The 20,901-nt window shown below is 36.6% G+C and overlaps 2 pseudogenes; one reads left to right on the top strand and one right to left on the bottom strand.

The window, feature by feature from the left end:
• The first annotated feature begins 423 nt into the window (after positions 1-423).
• On the top strand, positions 424-13,693 carry LOC120192252 (annotated as a pseudogene).
• On the bottom strand, positions 8,955-14,417 carry LOC120192224 (annotated as a pseudogene).
• Positions 14,418-20,901: the final 6,484 nt, after the last annotated feature.

The following is a 20,901-nucleotide window of genomic DNA, read 5'->3' as shown; positions in this document are numbered from 1 at the left end:
ACATTTATTCCCAGCCGCACTCGCAGGTCTACCGATCATGAAACCCGTCACCATTCACCACATGCGTAGTCTCCCGCTAAATGATCTCATCAGATCAGCGATCATACATATCTTGAACACGTGTCACAAAAATGGAGCGAGTACACAGTTTATGTACTCGAAAGGCTGTATCGTCATTAATATTTTCTTCTTCGCGAAGGCCTTCCCTCTCACAACTTTAACGGATATATATATATATATAAACAACGAAGTGAACCACAAGTTTAGCTGAAAAATATTCAAAACAAAAGAAATTAAAGAAAATTTAGTAAAACAGAGAGAGAGAGAGAGAGAGGAAAAAGGAAAAACAAAGCCGCAACTCAACTACCCGTCTATAAGACCAATGTAAGCTCTCTTTCTTTCACTTTCATTGAAGCTCCGCAACATTTCTAAATCTCATTCAACTCTCGTCTTCTTTTTGGTGTTTTTAGATCTTTGATCAGAGGCAATGTGGAACTCGGCGGAAAACGTGTTCTCCAGGGCGGCGTCGTTCAGGGAGGACGGCGACGACGAGGAGGCGTTAAGGTGGGCGGCGCTGGAGAGGCTGCCGACGTACTCGAGACTTCGAAGGGGGATATTCAAGAACATAGTTGGTGACTCCAAAGAAATGAATGTGAGCGAGCTCGAGATGACTGACCAGAAGCTTTTACTCGAACGGCTCGTTAGCTCTGTTGATGATGATCCTGAACGGTTCTTCGATCGTATGAGGAAACGATTTGACGCGTAATGATTGCCCGCTCCCTCTTATTAATTGCTTTTTTGCTGCGTGTTATTTAATGTTTGTTAACTTAAACAGAAAGAACAAAGAGAATTTTTGTTGTGATGATAGAACATTGATGAGAGTAGAAAATCAAGATTTCTAGAGTTTTGCGCTTTTTTATTTAAAAAATCTGACGTTAGCTTGACCGTAAGTTTTAACTGGGGTTAAGCTATGGCAATTTATGGAAATATCTTTTAACAGAAAATTCTTTTGCGACGATTTTCATTTAAAGTTGAAATCAGTCTCCCTATTTTATTGAACTCTCTGTAAATGATAATGAGTATAGATATTTTACATTTAAATTCTGCAATTTTACCGTGTTATTATTTGCGTTAGTCGAGTAAACTGTATTTATCATGTTTGTTTTAGAAAAAAGATACCTTATATTCTTGGGTTTTTATAATTAATTAAATGCCGACACATTTTTCGTTTTTATAATTTAAACATTTTCCGGAAACTAGAACAAAAGCTGGAATTTACATTTCTTCTGGTAAAATTTTCAGCATTTTATTTTGATGTTCTTGGTTGAGGTTGCTTTTCTTATTTTTCTCCTCCGGAGTGGTCTTCATTGTTGTTTAAGTTTGTGGTGTTGCAGAGTGGATTTGGAATTCCCGAAGATTGAAGTTCGGTTCCAGAAGACTGTTGAATCTTTTGTCCATGTTGCATTACCAACCATTCCCAATTTTATATTTAACATGGCTGAGGTAAAAAATAATCCCTTTCAAAAAGCACATGTAATGTTATTTTCTTAATGGCCGAGCTAATATTAAAGTGTTTTTTTTCAGGCATTTTGAGACAGTTGCGTATATATCAAGGAAGAAGAAGCAAGTTAACTATATTAGATGAATGTAGCGGGATTATAAGGCCTTCAAGGTGTGTTTAAACGAGTTTCTATTTCCTATTTTTCTGAATGGGTTAGAATTATGTTGAAGTACAACATAATTTATTACTTTAATAAATGCAGATTAACTCTACTATTGGGTCCTCCAAGCTCTGGAAAGACAACGTTTTTGTTGGCTTTGGCTGGACGCCTTGGATCACATTTGCAGGTATTCGAATACTAGGAAGGTTCTATGTTAACTGTCAAACTACCAATTACTTTGGTCCATATTAGAGTCCTAAACCTGAAAGCGGGGAAAATAAAGGCAAAAAACAGAAGACTTGCATTTTCTACCGTTTACATTGTTAAGAATTGATAGGATAGTAGTAGTCTGGTAGTGAGTGAAGTAAGGCATGAAGATGGTCTTAGTGATCCTATGTCCTTAAGTGGGCACAGAATATGTCATTGGGCTGCCAATATGTTTTTTTAATTAACAGTAAGAATCAAGAGTAGGATCATTAGGTTAGTATGGAGCTAAATTCCATTCAGCTTGATGTCAGTCCCATTTAACCTGACATAATTGGTGATATTATTAATGTATATTTTCTCTTTATCTTCCACTGAGGAATTTAGTTCTCTACAAATATTTACCTTTGTTATTCCATTCTTGTTAGTTATTATATTTATTACTTTGAAGATGTCTGGGAAAATTACATATAATGGACATGGACTAAAGGAATTTGTTCCTCCGAGGACATCTGCTTATGTCAGTCAACAGGACTTGCATGTGGCTGAAATGACTGTGAGGGAAACACTTGAATTTGCTCGACGGTGTCAAGGTGTGGATTTAAATATGGTAAGCATTGAGAAATCATCTTTATGTCATTAACTCATAATTCCTCGTTGCTTACTTATGCATACCTGCAAAAGATATGCTTTTGGAACTTGCAAGAAGGGAAAAGAATGCTGGGATAAAACCTGATGAAGATCTCGATATCTTTATGAAGGTAAGTGCCATGAGTTGCCAACTTTACTTGGGTTGTTATGTTATCATTTTATTATTTCAGTATGCTAAGAAATTATTAATGGTTTTTCTTGGTTCTAGTCACTGGCCTTGGGGGGCAAAGAAACAAGCCTTGTGGTAGAATACATCATGAAGGTATTCCCTAGATGCTGATCACTGCAAGATCATGTCCCATTCTGTCTTTTAATATCTCATTCATCTGACAAAGATTTTAGGGTTGGACATATGTTCCGACACATTGGTGGGCGATGAAATGCTTAAAGGTATATCAGGGGGCAGAAAAAGCGGCTCACAACAGGTTTATTCTTTTACTTTTTCTTCTTGCTTACTAAGCAGCTATCTGCCTTTCATTCATGTTGATTTGTCACAACTATTATTTCAGGTGAATTATTAGTTGGGCCATCTAGAATGTTGTTCATGGATGAAATATCAAATGGGCTTGATAGTTTACTACTTATCAAATTATTAAATATCTGAGACACTCAACTTCTGCACTGGATGGAACTACTGTAATTTCTCTGCTTCAGCCAGCTCCAGAAACCTATGAGTGTTTGATGATATTATACTTTTATGTGAGGCGAGATATTATACCAGGGTCCTCGTGATGCAGCCCTTGATTTCTTTTCTTTTGTGGGATTTAAATGTCGGAAAGAAAGAATGTGGCAGACTTCTTGCAAGAGGTATGAAGCTAGAGCTTTGTGAACATAAAGCAAAGAGTATTGTGTTTGCTCAAGTTTTCTGCACGCAGGTTTTGTCGAAAAAGGATCAAGAGCAGTATTGGTCTGTTCCATTCCGCCCTTATTGTTACATTCCACCAGGAAAAATTGCTGAAGCTATCTATATTTTCAAATTATTCAGGTAAATCTGAAACTTTATCCGCAACATACCAGCACATATCTATTGATCCATTAGATCAATCTGTTTTGTATTTTATCTTCGTCATACCAACTAATTTCAAAGTGAATTTCCACGAGATTTAAACTGATTTACTAACATTGTCTTCTCTTTCCCAGCTTTTTTGTTGCCTTAATCACAATGAGTGTTCTCATGCGGACGACACTGCACCATAATACAATTGATGATGGGGGATTGTATCTAGGGGCACTGTACTTTTCCATGGTTTTATTCTTTTTAATGGATTTACGGAGGTTTCAATGTTGGTGGCAAAACTTCCGTTCTTACAAGCATAGGGATTTGCATTTCTATCCAAGCTGGGCTTATACATACCTTCTTGGCTGTTAAGTATTCCAACATCACTCTATGAGTCTGGCTTCTGGGTGGCAATTACATACTATGTGATTGGTTATGATCCTGATGTAACCAGGTAATCTTGCTTTCAAATAAATTTTGGCTTGTGTTATGGAAGTTTAGAGAGTCAATTGTCATTTTAATTCTAAACAATGCAGATTTCTCGACAGTTCTTGTTGTATTTCTGTCTGCACCAGATGTCTATAGCTCTTTTCCGTGTGATGGGATCTTTGGGTAGAAATATGATAGTTGCCAACACTTTTGGATCTTTTGCTATGTTGGTCGTCATGGCTCTGGAGGCTATATCATTTCAAGAGGTAATTAGACAGTCATGTTTGCCATTTTGTGTGTGTGTGTATAGTAATTGCTGATGCTATAAGATTATTTACTCTTGTTCAATCTGACAGATCAAATACCTAGATGGTGGATCTGGGGTTATTGGGTTTCTCCTTGATGTATGCTCAAAATGCAGCTTCTGTCAATGAGTTCCTTGGAAATTCCTGGCATAAGGTAATATCATAAAATATTTATTATTACATTTGATGCATGTTTCTTAATCATTGTGGCAATAGTAATGATGCGTGGAGAAGAATAAAATCAGCAGAAATAACTGTTGAACAAGGGTTGATACTTCATACTTCAATGTTTAATGGTGCCATGTCCATGCATGTCTAAGCTCGTGAGAATGGTTCTTGGAACTCCATCTGTTTATTTTGCTAAAATTAGGCTCTCTATATTAATATTTGTCTTGTTGTTCTCTGGGCTCTGTCATGTGTGAAATACGTTCTATGAACTGTGAGATGATTCAAGTTGGATTTGGGTTGAATTTATGTAAGTAGATCAACTTTGGATATAAGCAACAGAAAGTTGTTTCTTAATTTACAGTTGCAGCATTATTGGTCTAGGGTGAAACTTGAAAAATGAAGCCCACTGTACTAAATTTCCTTGCTTGTAGAGAGCTGGAAACTACACAAACTTATCATTGGGTGAGGCATTGTTGAAAGCACGAAGTTATTTTCCAGAGAGCTACTGGTATTGGATAGGTATTGGTGCTTGCTGGGATACACAGTTTTGTTGAATCTGTGTTCACGTTCTTTCTGGCTAACTTTAACCGTAAGCTATCCTGTTCCATCAAACTTTATCGATCCTGAACTTCCTTTCTTAGCAAAACATTTAACATATCTGGTCTAAATATAATTAATTTTATACCTTGTCATTTACTACAGCTCTGGGGAAGCAACAGGCTGTTTTCTCCAAGGAAGAGCTGCAAGAGAGAAACAGGAGAAGGAAGGGTGAAAGCGTTGTAACTGAATTGAGATATTATTTGCAGAATTCAGCCTCCCTAAATGGTAAATAATAGACATTTTAGATCTTTATGTATCATTATTCAGCCGCATTTAAGTTTCCCATTCAACTGCTGGGCAGGAAATATTTCAAGCAGAGAGGAATGGTTCTCCCATTTCAACAACTTTCTATGTCTTTCAGCAATATAAATTACTTTGTAGATATCCCTGCGGTATAGTCTATTGGCCTTTTTCCCTTTTATTTGTTTTGTGGAGATACATTGGTCAATTTCTTATCGATAGATCTTTTCAGAATTGAAGCAACAAGGAATAACAGAAGACAGATTGCAGCTATTGGTCAATGTACTGGAGCATTTAGACCTGGTGTGCTTACAGCTTTGGTCGGTGTCAGTGGTGCTGGTAAAACACTCATGGATGTTTTAGCTGGTCGAAAAACGGAGGGGTCAGAAGGGAGCATACATATCTCTGGTTATCCTAAAAGGCAAGAAACTTTTGCAAGAATTTCAGGTTACTGTGAGCAGAATGATATTCATTCTCCTTGTTTGACTGTTCTGGAATCGCTTCTATTCTCTGCTTGGCTTCGGTTACCATCAGATGTTGATGCCGAGACACAAAGGGTAAATATAGAAAACATTTATTTTGCTTTTTTTTTCATTTTAATTATATTTATCAGCTTAGTCTATCATATTGACTTGTGGATGAATTTTCAGGCATTTGTTGAGGAGGTGATGGAACTTGTGGAGCTTACTCATTAACTGGGGCATTGATTGGTCTGCCAGGAGTTGATGGCTTGTCTACTGAACAACGAAAGAGGCTCACTATTGCTGTTGAACTGGTGCCAACCTTCTATAGTCTTCATGGATGAGCCCACATCAGGATTGGACGCTAGGTCGGCTGCCATCGTAATGAGGACTGTCAGAAACATTGTGAATACCGGACGAACAATCGTGTGCACTATCCATCAGCCCAGCATAGACATTTTTGAATCCTTCGATGAGGTATTTTTCTCTTTAAAATTTTGGATGAGAGATGATCTATCCTTATGTACACGCACATACATACACATAGAAATGATCACAAATTGGCAAATTATTCTGTGCCACAGACAAGTATTTTGTACTTCACCATTATTTAACCATTTTGATCCTTCCTCATTCAGCTTCTTATTTAATCTATGACTGCAGCTTTTATTTATGAAGCGCGGAGGAGAGCTCATATATGCTGGTCCACTTGGCCCCAAGTCTTGCGAACTCATAAAGTATTTGAGGTAGGATTGTGATTGTTTATCTCCTAAATGTTTACTCATGTTTACTGAACTATGAACTTGGCCACTGTCAAAAAGAAAAAAGGAGGTTGGTCTCATTCATGCTGACTCTATAGTTGTCTTCTAGGCAGTTGAAGGAGTGCCTAAGATCAGACCTGGCTATAATCCTGCTACCTGGATGCTTGAGGTTACTTCATCAGCTGAAGAAAATCGTTTGGCGGTGGACTTCGCAGAAATTTATCGAAGATCAAATCTATTTCAGTAAGGGATACTTATTTGGAATTCCAGCTGTTGCATTTGATTATTCATTTAGTGTTTAGGTTTAACCATCTTTTCAAAAACTTGATCTAATTTCGTTGGACTACTTTGTTTCAGGCGCAATAGGGAGTTGGTTGAAAACCTAAGCAAGCAAAATAGCAATACAAAAGAATTGAAATTTCCATCCAAGTATTCCCATTCCGTTTATGAACAGTTCTTAACATGTCTTTGGAAGCAAAATTTATCTTATTGGCGAAACCCCCAATATACAGCAGTTAAATTCTTCTATACTGTTGTCATCTCGTTGATGCTTGGAACAATATGCTGGAAATTCGGTTCGAAAAGGTTAATACTTAGCATCCTTTTAAATCCGATTGTCCATCGAAAACGACAAACAGATCATTTTTATTTTATGCGTTTCCAGTCTGTTCATGGATTGTCTTTCGTGCCTTGAATGTCATCTTCCATTATGGTTTGCTCATCTCTACTCTGTTGTTTCAATTTGGTTCACTTGCAGGGAGAGCCAGCAAGATTTATTCAATGCCATGGGGTCCATGTATGCCGCAGTCCTCTTCATTGGTATCACAAATGCAACAGCGGTTCAACCCGTTGTTCCATCGAGAGATTTGTTTCATACCGTGAAAAAGCCGCCGGAATGTATTCAGGCCTAGCCTTCGCGTTCGCTCAGGTCAATCTCTGATTCCCAGCCATTACACATGATCCAAAACTGGGTGTCCTTTAATTTTCTAGAAATTAGCCTTTGATTCATTCTGCTACTTCTTCGCAGGTTGCCATTGAGCTCCCCTATGTGTTTGCACAATCAGTAACTACTGTTCGATTTTCTACTCCCTGGCCTCATTCGAATGGAATGCTTTGAAGTTCATTTGGTACTTGTCTTCATGTACGCAACTTTGTTATATTTCACCTTTTACGGAATGATGACGACAGCCGTCACACCGAATCACAATGTGGCCGCTATCATCGCCTCTCCATTTATATGCTTTGGAACCTTTTCAGCGGCTTTATGATTCCCCACAAGGTAACGAATGAATGACCGTTCGTTTCTCCACCTTTGCCTACTCCGCCATGTATAAAATAACTGAGATCGTGTAATTCTCCAGAGAATCCCTATATGGTGGAGATGGTATTACTGGGCCAACCCCATAGCCTGGAGTTTGTATGGACTCGTGATTTCGCAATACGGAGATGATGACAAGATGGTGAAGCTATCGAACGGAGTAGACTCGATGCCTACACGACTGCTACTCAAGGCAGTGTTCGGGTATCGGATTTCTTGGGTGTAACTGCTGTAATGGTCGCTTCTTTCGTCTGTTTTGCGTTGATTTTCGGTTTTGCTATCAAAGCCTTCAATTTCCAGAGGAGATAGACAAGATTTTGATCTGACCTGAACCGAGGGAGAGTATGCATGATGTCGTCTATAATCTCATGCAGTTCAGGTTTCTGGTAAGCATGACTCCGTATAGGAATTACATTATATTTCTGGCTCGATAGTGAAATCTTTTATTTTTGTTTTTTTAATGTAAAAAATGTTGTAATTTAGAAAAGAAATAAATAAATTACAAGATACATTTAAAATTTCAGCTCTAAATTAATTCAATATCTCAATAGTTAAATGTCAATGTAAACCAGATTAAGAAAAATGACCCTAATGGCTAATGCATTGAAAATCATCGCATTAGATACTTGGTGTTTGAAAATTGTATATACTTTTTTGTGTAAGGATATTTATCACTCCAATTTTTTTAAACAATATATTTTAATTTTGATTAAATAACCGAGGGAAAAAAAGTATCAAATTCGTTGAGTCGATACCAATTATTTTATCTGTATGTCAAGACTGAAATTAGTTATTTTGTCCTTTTGTAAAAAAAATATTAGAAAAAATAAAATATACATATGATATTAAATTATTAAAAATTGTGAAATTTATAAAAATTATAAAACTTGAAAGGAAAAAAAAAAAGGTGAGAACTATTAAGGAATCAAACATCTCGTTGACAATACATGGTTCCAAAAGAATATGTATACTTGTATGCATAGCATTAACTCTCTATTTAATCCGTTGGAACAACAACCAGTTTTCAGAAATAATTCTTATAGAATTTTACGAGTGGATAAAGCATTAGTGAACTAAAGAAACTGTGATTCCTCTCTATCCAACAAACAACATTCACCTTCACTTGTTAGGCCTACGTGTGACATTTTCTTTTTCTCTTGGCAAAAAAATTTCTAAAAACCCCATTTATTTTTGCTGCATCAAGATTAGTTGACATGACAGAAAACCCTCTTATATATGATATATATAGTGTAAGGAACTATACCGGTTTAACAATACCAAATATGAAAATGCCCCGCCCGGAGTTGATCACTTCCAGAGCTTCACACATTTGTCATGGCTAGCTGAGGCTACCATGTGAGAGCTATTCGATGCTGCCAATGCCGACACTAGATTCTCGTGGGCATGGCGGGTCAATATTTTGTTCTCGATCATGTTCCACAGCTCCAGAGTCTTGTAACAGCCGATGACCAACAGGGAAGAATAAGAAGGATGGAAAACACAAGTGTTGAATTTGGTGCCACTGCCAGTGCAGCTTTCATGAACACATTCTCCTTTGCCACCAGATCCAACCGTCCACACTCTCACCAAGTCATCACTTACAGATGCCAAAACTCGCCAGTAGCATCCCAGGAAACAGAATGGACAGCGCTTTTTCCCCTGCAATGATTAATTAAAATTGAGGCTTAATGTGTGTACTGTTTCAGGCAAAAGTCGGCACTCCGTATAAAATATCCAAAGAGAAGAAAAAATGAAGCAAAATTAAAAGATATTTTTTTGTTCCATATCCAAAGTCATACAACTCGGAGAAAATGTCGACTTGCTCAGAGGGTAGTTAAAGAAGGAAGCAAAGGGAATAGCACCATACAGGATGCCAAATGTTTAAATCAAACCGTTGAATAGAGAAGTTTGTGCAACATGGAGGTATAAGTTTTAGAACATGTCGACTCGTATTCATCTAAAGCCTTCGTGGCAAAAAGCATATACAAACGTTCAACATTTAAAGCACTACATTCATTCTAGTCAAGACTTCTCCGAAGAACTTGCATCACAAAAAAACCAAGACCGTGCAACATCATGATCAATTAGTTTTCTTATTCTATATTCAATAAGGCTAGGGTGTAATGTAAGTGTATTCCATTAACAATGACCAAAACCTCATTTCACTGTAGGACAAAAGGCTAAAATAAAAATAGAAAATAACTAGAAAAGTCCCAACTAACCTGTAATTTAGCCCTGCAAACTTGGGCTTCTACATCAAGTAGGGATACAGAATTATCAGTTGCAGCTGCCAGAAACCTTCCAACCGAGGCTGAAATCTTATCTGGGATGCACCACCCTGATAAAAGGGGAAAAAGGAAGGTATTAAGTATTAACTGTAAAAATAAGATCTGCAAAAGAAAAAAGTAAAACAAGGTTCCATAACCATTTCTTGAGAATGAATAGTAAGGTTATATACCTTCAAAACTCCAGCACAACCATCCTTAATGCTCCAATATCGAATCTCATTATTATCGCATGAGCAGATAAGGTCATCTTTGGTCGGGTGGAAGTCGAGTGATGTGACAGTTGTGGAATGTGCCATAAAAGTACGCAGTGAATAAGAAGGCTGCAAAATAGAACCATGCATTCTTAAGTCAAGAAATATAAGAGAGAACTTCACTTGCAAATTCCGATGAGCAAATCGCTTCGCATGACAAAATTTAAAGAAAATGTCTTTATGTTCTCAATGCCTGGCGGTCAGCTCTTTTAGGTCATACAGTAACTGCATAATGAAGCAGTTTCCAAAAGTAATAAACCAAAAAATGCACAGCAAAATTGGTCACTTGCGAAGCAACTACAGAATGTTATCTAATAAAGACCAAGCTTCAATGTGACCAAGAGACATTCCATTATAAAAGGATGCATGCTTGCTTACATTATCAGCATCCCAGACCCTGACTGTTCTGTCAGCTGAAGAGGTAGCAAGTCTTGACATACTTGAACTGAAACGAACATCAGTTATCCATTGAGAATGTTCTTCAAGGGTTGACTTCAATGCTAAAGACTCCGTGCACCACAGTGCAGCCTGTGCAATGATGTTATCAAGCAAACACGTTTATTTTTTATTCTCTAGAAAAACTAAAAACTTCAGCTGGAATAAAAGGTTTAAATAGTTCACAATCCTCTACGGCTGTACCTTTTTATCATGCCCACCAGTTGCGAGCAACTTCCCATCTGCTGAGAAGTGACAACATTCGACTTTACTTGTACTAGCCTGTATGAGCTGGACTTCCATAAATGTTAAACATGACATTACAATATTATTAAATACCTATACATTCCACTCATTGTAAGAAATTGCTGGTAATTCTGTGGGGGAAGACATGTCCCGATAATTAAAAAAACTAACATTAACATACCTTTGCTGATATCACCGGACCGACCAACTCTATCTCTAGGCTCTGGATCATCATGAGACAGGAATGACTCTATGTTATCATCTAGAGACCCATCATCCATGAAACGGTCTATATCAACCTGTGATGTACTATCTCAAGTTACCCCACAGCAGAATGGAATATCAATCAAAATAACTAGAAGCAATCCATAAATTTCTTCCTATTAATGCATCCAATCTAGGACTAACGAGTAGATTGTCAATTTTAATGGTTTCACTTCTGATAGCATCTCCTCTTAAATCAAGTTGTTTAACTTGTTTCTTTAAGTTAAAGAGCCTATCCAAAATAGACATCTCTTTAATATGTTGTCTATTCTATATACTTTTTAACCTCTAGGAGGTTCTAACTATATTTCTTGCTTCCTCTCAGGTGATACCAAAATCAGGGCAAGCATATGATATATACACTTAGGTTTCCAACTCATTTGCTCCAGGAACTTTCGATACAAATGATAAGAACCAAAATCTAAATTTCAGCACTGCAGGAAAATAAGAACTTAAAGAAAATACAAAAGCAAGACACAATGTTAATCAATGATGGATAGGAGCTTTTACCAATCGATTAGGAGCTGATGCAAGGGAACCCAACCATCAGAGCCAAACATAAGCAACGACTTGGAGGAACCACTATTATGTGGCAAAGTGGGCATTGATATAGCATCTCCTGGTGTGTGAGTAGAAGGTGAGGAAGGTGAACTTGGAGATGGTCCAGTGGTGTTCGCAGTTCCTGAGCTATTGACTGGACCTGATGATGACCCAGGCTGCTTCCTCTTTCGGCCAACTTGATTTTTTGAAGCCTTAAGCAAAGATGTAATATTAAAGTTAGAAATGCTGGCAGGATATTGATTCGAAATGGGGTTCACCTTACATACAAATGAAGTGGTTATAGTAATGCATCCAAAATTTGTAGATATTTTGGGAGAATGAATAATCTACAAACAACAAAACCGGGGGGGGGGGGGGGAGAGAGAGAATAACATATCGGTGTTTAATATGTTAAACCCGGTCATTCCACTAAAGGTGTTTGATATGCTACTATCAGGCATCATACTGCAGGTACCAACCATTTTATCTTGATGCTGGAGCTGGGGATTTGTATTCTGAGACTGCTGACTTGAAAGTGGATTCTGTGCAAATTGTTGTGAATGTGGATGAGTTTGATGCACTTGTTGCTGCTGTAACTGAAACATATGAACACCATTTATCAAGGGTGAGGAAGCTACATGCCTACAACAGCTCCAAATCTAATGCAACCATCAAGAATTGTAAAAAGTGTCAATGATGCGCAGCACAGACAAAGATACCTTAACAGACATATCAGCATCACCATGAGACAACACAGGAGAGCCAATTTGCATAGGTGATCCAACTTTGGGAACCGCGTTGCCGAGAGAATTTAGTTGGCCATCTTTCCCAAGACCCATAATCTGATTGTTCAGAAGCATACGCATTTTTCTGCTTTCAAAATCATTTGCCGATGAGGATGATAAGTTATGTTGTGCTTGAAGGAGAAGTTGTTGCTGTAGTTGAAGCTGACTGAATGGCTGAGAGGACTGAATGATAGTTTTCTGCTGCTGGAGAAGCCCTGATCGTAGTTGATCCAGTCCCTACAATTGGTAAGATACAATTAGAAAAGGAGCTCGTACATCGATCTTGAAAGCCTTATTAAGTTTACTATAAACTAACAAAATTGAACAACAAACCCACAAATAAACCTGATACACTTTTATGCAGTAGTGTCAACAATCATATAAGATTTCAACCGTAGATAAAAGGATTTAATAATCTTCGTTGTTATACTCCACTCTCCTTGCCACAAGATGGATTTAGAAGAATAATATTTAATTCTATGGGCTATGTTTGTATTCAGGATGAGATGCGCAAGTGCTCTTAGCAAATGATTTATTCAATAGCATGTTCCATCATTTAGCAAGAACATTCATCGTCTTCACATGAAACTGTGAATATGGAGGAAACAGCGACTTCATATCAACTCTATGTCAAAAGACTTACCGTTAAAGGCCATCCTTTCAGTGTCAAATTGCCACCAGCTTGATTTGATCTTGAAGAACGATACAAGTTAATAAAAGCAATAATTTATACCTTAAGAAGCATCTCTCTTGAGGTGAAAAATTTACCATGAACTCCAACTAATGATCCATCAGGACCAGCAACTCTTTGAGTCAACATTGAATTGATCTCACTCCTTGAATCCTGCATCAGCATACGGAATATAAAACAACCAAAAGTATTTAAAGGCTAACAAAAACTGCAATCTGAGTTAAAAACAAAAATATACACAAAAGGATAAAATGACAATTAAGTACCTGGGCGGGAACTGAAACCTGCTGACCTCGATTTTGCATTTGCTGAAGACTTCCTGATATATTTCCAGGTGTTCCATGCAGTGTTTGCCTGCAAGTATATCACTAACAGTTTTTACACAGCACAAACATGACAAAGCAAATAAAGAAAACATAAATGATCCTTTTAAAACAAAAAATACCACAAGAGAATTGAGAAGTACCCAGGAGGTTGGCCAACCATTGAGGCTGCTTTCATAATTGAAGCTTGATTAGGATCCAGAAGCTGGCCCAAATTATCACCTAGTTGCTGCAACTTATCTGATGTCAGAAAATGCAAGAATAGGCGAAAAAGGATGGAACCAATTCCTATCAAGCTAATGTACCTTCAGAGCTGGATCATCCAAGGAATCCCTTTGACGTGGAAACCTGAAACTCTCGTCATACATCTTTCTTGTGACGGAAATTGCACCCGTAGTGCTATCCTTTATGAGAGGTTCACCGACAAGCCCATTGGCAGCATCTTTTGCTAACTGAGTCCCTTCTCTTCGCTGCTGCTGAGCATGCCTCTGCAATAAGAGCTGCTGCATCTGCATCTGCTGAGGCTTCTGATACTGTTGTTGTTCTCGAGCTTTAACCATTTGAGTCTGCCATTCTTAAACAATTAATTAAACAGCACAAACTTGCTCAACTAACTCGCAGAAAACAGCAATTGCAAGATGCAGAAACACACCTCGATATAAGACGCAGCAACTTCTGAATGCTTCTCGTTTGTCCGTGCGATGAATATATCCCAAAATACAGACCACCACTCGAATAGAAAACCACCAGGCGCATCGATAGCTGGGAAACACAATAAAAAATCAGAATCATTAAGATTTTAAAAAGTCATCTATCAAAGCAAGAAAAGAAAAGAAAAGAAAAGAAAAATCGGGGACATCGTACCTACCGGATAAAGAACCACGATTATCCTGTAGACTAATTTTAACAGGAGATTCACAACAGATAATTCTCTCAAAAAATCAGTGAAATTTTTTTTAGAATTTAATAAAATATTATAAAATAAAAAATTATTCAAAATCAATCCACAAGCCGGACTGTTATAATAAAAAATCTTGTTTATCAAAATTTTACTAAAAATAACAAAATCTCGAAAATCACTTTAAATTGAAATTCAAAATAAAATAAACAATCTGAAAAAATTCCGGTCGAAATCGTATTTAAAATGACTTTCTAATTGACAATCGAAATATTATAATAAATAGTAAAAAATATTTAAAACTAGTGATTTAGAGGGGAAAACGGTAGAATTTAAGGTCGAAAAAAAGGCCACATGTGAACAGCGTCGAAAAGAGCTTTCCGAATTAGGATCTTATGCGCGATTCTGACATCGATAGCCAAAATTATAATCAAAAGACTGAAGTACACTAAAACGGCCAAAATGAAGAACATATCACAATCAATTCCTACCTTTGCGCTGATCTGTCAACTCATAATATCTCAGCGCCATCAAGGTGTAATCTGACAGCTCAGTATCATATGTCTCGGATCCCTCTACATCACTGGATCAGTTGATACTTTCCCTTCGGCTTGAAATGCCTTTGCAGTAGCATTTAACTTCCTCTTCATCAGGTAATCATATACATACACATCCAGCCTGTGCTCATAAGGAACAAACATTAAAATTTGAGCTTTCAGATTTTAAAAACAGTAAAAGGTAGTAAATTCAGATTCAAAACATACCTTCATTAGCCAAAAGGTAATATATTACTACATAATGCAAGAAGCTTTCACAAGCACAACCCTTCATTCGAATTCAAAAGCATTTACCAAAAAAACATCATGCTCTCAGTTCTGCTCCATTTAGTATGATTTTCTTAACAAAAAAGGTGAAAAATATAACAATGGGGAAATTTAAGAACCATTTTCATTGGTCTCCAACAAAATCCTAAATCAGTATATCGTACTAAATGAAAACTTTCATTAAAACCCATCAAACAGTGAAGCTAAAACTCGAAACCCATACTCAAAATAAGAAGATGAAGTAAAAGAACCCCAAAAAGCAAAAAACACGGGAAAAATAACTTACATTTTATCTGCTTCCCAGTTAGTCTGCTACATGATTGTAGAATTTTGTTTAGGAAAGTTGGGTCTTTAAAATCCGTAAACCCCTAAACAATGCAAGGAAATTGGTTAGGCAATCTAAAGCAATGAGTGTTCAATCATGCGAGGAAATGCCGAAATGGTTTAAGAAATGGTTGACTACACTTTCACGCAACCAGCGTCTCTTACTTTTATACTAATTCTATATTATAATTAATATAAAAAAATGTTTATAATATAATTAATTTTATTTATTCATTCCACGTCATATTTATACTATGTTTATTCTTAATACGACAACTCTAAAAGTAGATTTATTGTTTAGTAGTTTCTGGGGATTGGTACAAAATCTGGGAAAAGATTAATTTATTTGATAAAACAATAAAATTTGGGTAAATTTTCTATTTGGTCACCCTAACTATAACTATTTATATTTTGCATACCAAATTATTTTTTCTATAAATTCACTACTAATGTTACGTTTTTATTTTAAATTGATCAATAATTGTCAAATTTCAATTTTTAATAGAAATAATGATATGATTTGACATCATAATAGTTTCAGTTCTTAAAATTTATACATAATGGTGAAGGGCCTGCTGGAAAAGGGCCTACTGGAAAAGGGCATGCATTGGAAGGTGGGTACGGGAATGCTGATTTCCGTCGAGAACGATTTTTGACTGCCATCGTCCCCTCCGGTGAAGGTTGTGTCTCCTGTGTGGATGGAATCATGATGATTTCAGATTTAATAGACCATGTTTTAAGAATCTGGAAGCCTGAGGTTGTTCTCGACAATTTTTGCATGGAAGATTCGAATGTCAATTTTTGAACTCCTCTTTCACGTGTCACTCAGGAGGATTGCAGGATATTATGTGGTGAGCGGTCGGGTAACATAGTGTTCGAAGTGGATATCAATTTTTTGCTACAAATTAAAGAGGTCCTTTAAGTAAGGTTAGGAGTTCTAATTCTGACGTTTGCGAATGAAGCAAATTGGGTTGGGAGGGTCGCCCTCATTTCTACAATACCTGATCTGGATTAGTCGGTTAATAAATCGGATACCAGTGATTAATTCAAAAAAAATCCCCCGGTCTCGTTCCCTATATATAAGAATTTGGGGTGCGCATTATTAACTTAAAATTAAACTTCAAATCTGAAGTTCTCCCGGAATTTTATTCCCACGAGACGAAACCTCTTTGCTCGTCGTATTGTCACTTATCAATTCTGCCAGATTTTTCAAACCATGCCTGAGACCGGCCTCCACATAGCTCACGATTGTGAACTGGCTAAATCAGTATGGACCTCATTGAGCTTCCATTGGCCTTCATTGGTTAATCAATTTGACTTCCAGCTTAATTGGTTATTTGAACACAATCACTTTACAAAGCATGACAAAATCATGAGTGTTATGATCTGGGCGAAATAAGTTGCTACACGAGCTAGGGGAAGAGGTCTAGCGGGGCTGAGATCTGTACCTTCATCAAAGCTTTTTGTGGCCTTGTTCGTTGTTGCTCCGACAAGTCAAGTTCGTTGGCTCCCTCCATCGAGGTTGTTTGTTAAAGCGAACTTCGGTGCTTGATATATGCAATCGGGAAACATCTCCTGGTCAGCAGTTACTTTGAGAGACAATAATGGATTTGTTTTAGAGTGTGTCGGCGACGAGTTGATTGTTGGAAGCGTACGTGGGCACTCAATAATTTTTATAACTCGAATTATTATTGATAAGAAACAAAATACGTTACAACGACGTTACCCCAATATTACAACACAACAACACTAGCTGCGACTAATTTATAAATACAATCTCGCTATTCTATGCTTTGCTAAGTTTTCCTCGATTTTCTCTAGCTTTTCTAATCTTTCACTCGTTCTTATTTTTCTTTTTCTTGTATTACATTTCATACATTGCATATATTTATAAGATAATTAAACCAACTAATTGCAGCCTTTAGAAGCTTCCACTTTCTTCCTTTATTGCAGTCTTTTTTGACTTTGTTTTGCCGCCTCACTTCTCTTAATAATTAAGCATTTCTTTGCAATTCAAGCTACTGCCACTTTATTATCCATGTGGGTCATATCCATACATTACTAGCCACCTTTGACTTTTCAACCTTTGTTGTAATATGATGCCAAACTCCATTTCTTAAGCTACTACTGCAATTTATTTCTCATGTTTCAATTCTAATAGTTTCTACATAATTCTTACCGACATATGGTTACAAAGTTGAGTTTGATTTATAACACTCCCTCTCAAATTCGACTTTCCATTTCGAGCTTTTTTTCACTTGTCATCTTCAATCGATTCTTCATTTGTTATGAGATCACTCTTTGCAAAGAGACTGAATAGTGAAACATTATTTAATTCATAATCGTTGTACCTTTATGGTATTCTTCTCTCTCTTGTGGATCTTCGAACTTTAGTGGGAGGTGCTTCAGAATTTTCTATTATGTTGCTAGCATCGTTGTTGCTGCTTGATAACGTTGGTACATTTTGTTTAGGACATTGATTATCAGCTTGTTCATCTTGATTGATAAGATCATCATCTTTATCTTTATCTTCATTAAAAAATAGTCCTTCAACTTTCTTTTCCTCTTTGCTCCATCTCCAATATTCTGCTTCATTGAACTCGACATCTCTTGAAATTATTATATTCTTGGTAAGAGGATTATATAATTTGTAAGCTTTGCTTCTTTCGTCATTGCCAATAAAAATACATTTTTCTCCTCTTTCATCAAGCTTCTTTCTAATCTGTTCAGGAACATGGGCATATGTGATGCACCCAAAAATCTTGAGGTGTCCAACTCCTGGTTTCTGACCATTCCATGCTTCGTTTGGCGTCATATACTTCACACTTTTTGTTGGACATCGGTTCAATAAGTACACTGCACATCGAACTGCTTCTGCCCAGAAATTTATCGGTAGATGTTTACCTTTTATCATGCTTCTTGCCATGTCAAGAATTGTGCGGTTCTTTCTTTTTGGTATTCCATTTTGTTGTGGTGTGTATCTAACTGTGAGCTGATGGATGATGTTATGCTCTTTATAGAATTCTTCAAATAAATTTGATGTATATTCGCCTCCTCTATCTGATCTGATTATCTTCATATATTGACCTCTTTGTTTTTCCGTCGTTGCTTTAAATTCTTTCAATTTTTCTAACGCTTCTGACTTTTCTTTCAAGATATAAATCCAACATTTTCTACTAAAATCATCAATAAAAGTTAGGTAGTACCTGTTACAGCCAAGAGATGGTATATCAAAAGGACATGCTATATCTGTGTGTACTATCTCTAGCGGTCTTCAGACACGCCAGGATATACCAGCTTCAAAGTTTTTTCTATGCTGCTTTCCTTTTATGCGAGCTTCACATAAATGATTTGGAGGGTTGATCTCTAGTAGTCCTTTCACCATACTTGTTTTTTTTATAACAACTTCAATCCGAAAAATCCAAGATGTCCATATCTTAGATGCCAAAACCATGAATCATATTTGATCGCGATCTTCATGCACTTGACTTCTTTCGACTCGATATCAATTATAAGGAGACGATTTCGAGTCATATCAACTTGGGCTATCAATTATCCTTCTTTATTTTTAATGGAAAGCGAGTGATTCTTCATTTGTACTTCATATCATTTTTCCAGAAGTTGACCAAGACTAATGATATTGTTTTTCAAAGCAGGTACATAATAAACATCTGAAATGTATTTATTTTCTCCATTTCTCTAAGTAATCATGACTTCACCTTTTCCTTTTACTTCTACGTGCGAGTCATCTCCAAAAGTTACTCGCCCATGGATTGTTTCATCTAATTTCACAAACAATTCCTTTCGACCACACATATGGTTGCTGACACAATTATCAAAATACCAAATATTTTTCTTGAATTCTTCATTTGCTTTATAAGTGAGGAATACATGAGATTTTTCAATTTTTTCTTCATCAGCTGCTGCTATGTTATTTCTTTCTTCTTTTTTAGGAGTTGATCGACACTCATAATTATAATGATCATACTTATTGCAATTATAACATTGTACCTGAGATTTATTTCTTTGTTGATATCTGCCTCTACCTTGGCCTCTGAATCCTCTGTATCTTCCAAGATAACCACCACGATTTCCTCGGCCTCGTGTGTAGCTGCTGCTAGCTTCTCCTTCATTGACATTCATCTTGCTTTGTAAAGCTTGCTCCAAATTTTCAGAATCTTCATTTTGTTTTATTTTCTGCTCAAGGGCTTGAAGTGAACCCACAAGCTCATCGATCGATATTTAGGATAAATCTTTCGATTCTTTGATTGCCATAACAATATAATTGAATTTTCTTGTCAATGACTGCAAATATTTTCATCACTATAACCTTGTCGAGTGATTCATCATTTCTTTTCATTTCATTCACTATCGCTTTTACACGACTAATGTAATTATTGATGTTTTCTGTATTTTTCATTTTTAACATTTCAAAATCAACTCTAAGAGATTGTAAGCGTACATTTTTCGCTTGTTTGGCACCTTGGATCTCTCATGCTTGTTTTGTGGTTTTCGCATCAGAAATTTTTTCAAAGGTATATTTGTCTACTCCTTTAAAAATAAAGAACAACGCTCTTTTATCTTTTTTCGGTATTCCTTCAATACTTTTTTTTTCATTAGTCAGGGCTGCTTCTGCTGCTGCATTTTCAGGCTCGGTGTAACCATCCTCGATTATATCCCAACAATCCTGGGAGCCTAGTAACACATTCATTTGAATGCTCTAATTGCCATAATTCGTCTTTGTCAATTTCGGAATTTGAGGTTGAATCATGTTGGTCATCTTCTCCACCACGTTAAACTTGAACCAAGCTCTAGATACCACTTATTTGAAGCGTAGGTGGGCACTCAATAATTTTTATAACTCAAACTATTATTGATATAAAGCAAAATATGTTACAACGACGTTACCCCAATATTAAAACACTAGTTGCGGCTAATTTACAAACACAATCTCACTATTCTATGCTTTGCTAAGCATTCCTCGATTCTCTCTAGCTTTTCTAAGCTTTCACTCATTCTTATTTTTTTTTTTCTTGTATTACATTTCAAACATTACATATATTTATAAGATAATTAAATAGACTAATTGAAGCCTTTAGAAGCTGCCATTTTCTTCCTTTATTGTAGTCTTTTTTTTACTTTGTTTTGCCGCCTCACTTCTCTTAATAATTAAGCATTTCTTTGCAATTCAAGCTACTGCCACTTTATTATCCACGTGGGTCATATCCATACATTAT

The sequence above is a fragment of the Hibiscus syriacus genome, unplaced genomic scaffold, assembly GCF_006381635.1.
Source record: "Hibiscus syriacus cultivar Baekdansim isolate YM2019G1 unplaced genomic scaffold, ASM638163v2 tig00116973_pilon, whole genome shotgun sequence".
Classification (NCBI taxonomy): domain Eukaryota; kingdom Viridiplantae; phylum Streptophyta; class Magnoliopsida; order Malvales; family Malvaceae; genus Hibiscus; species Hibiscus syriacus.
The sequence above is the reverse complement of the archived record's forward strand: the minus strand, read 5'-3'. Positions and strand labels throughout refer to the sequence as shown.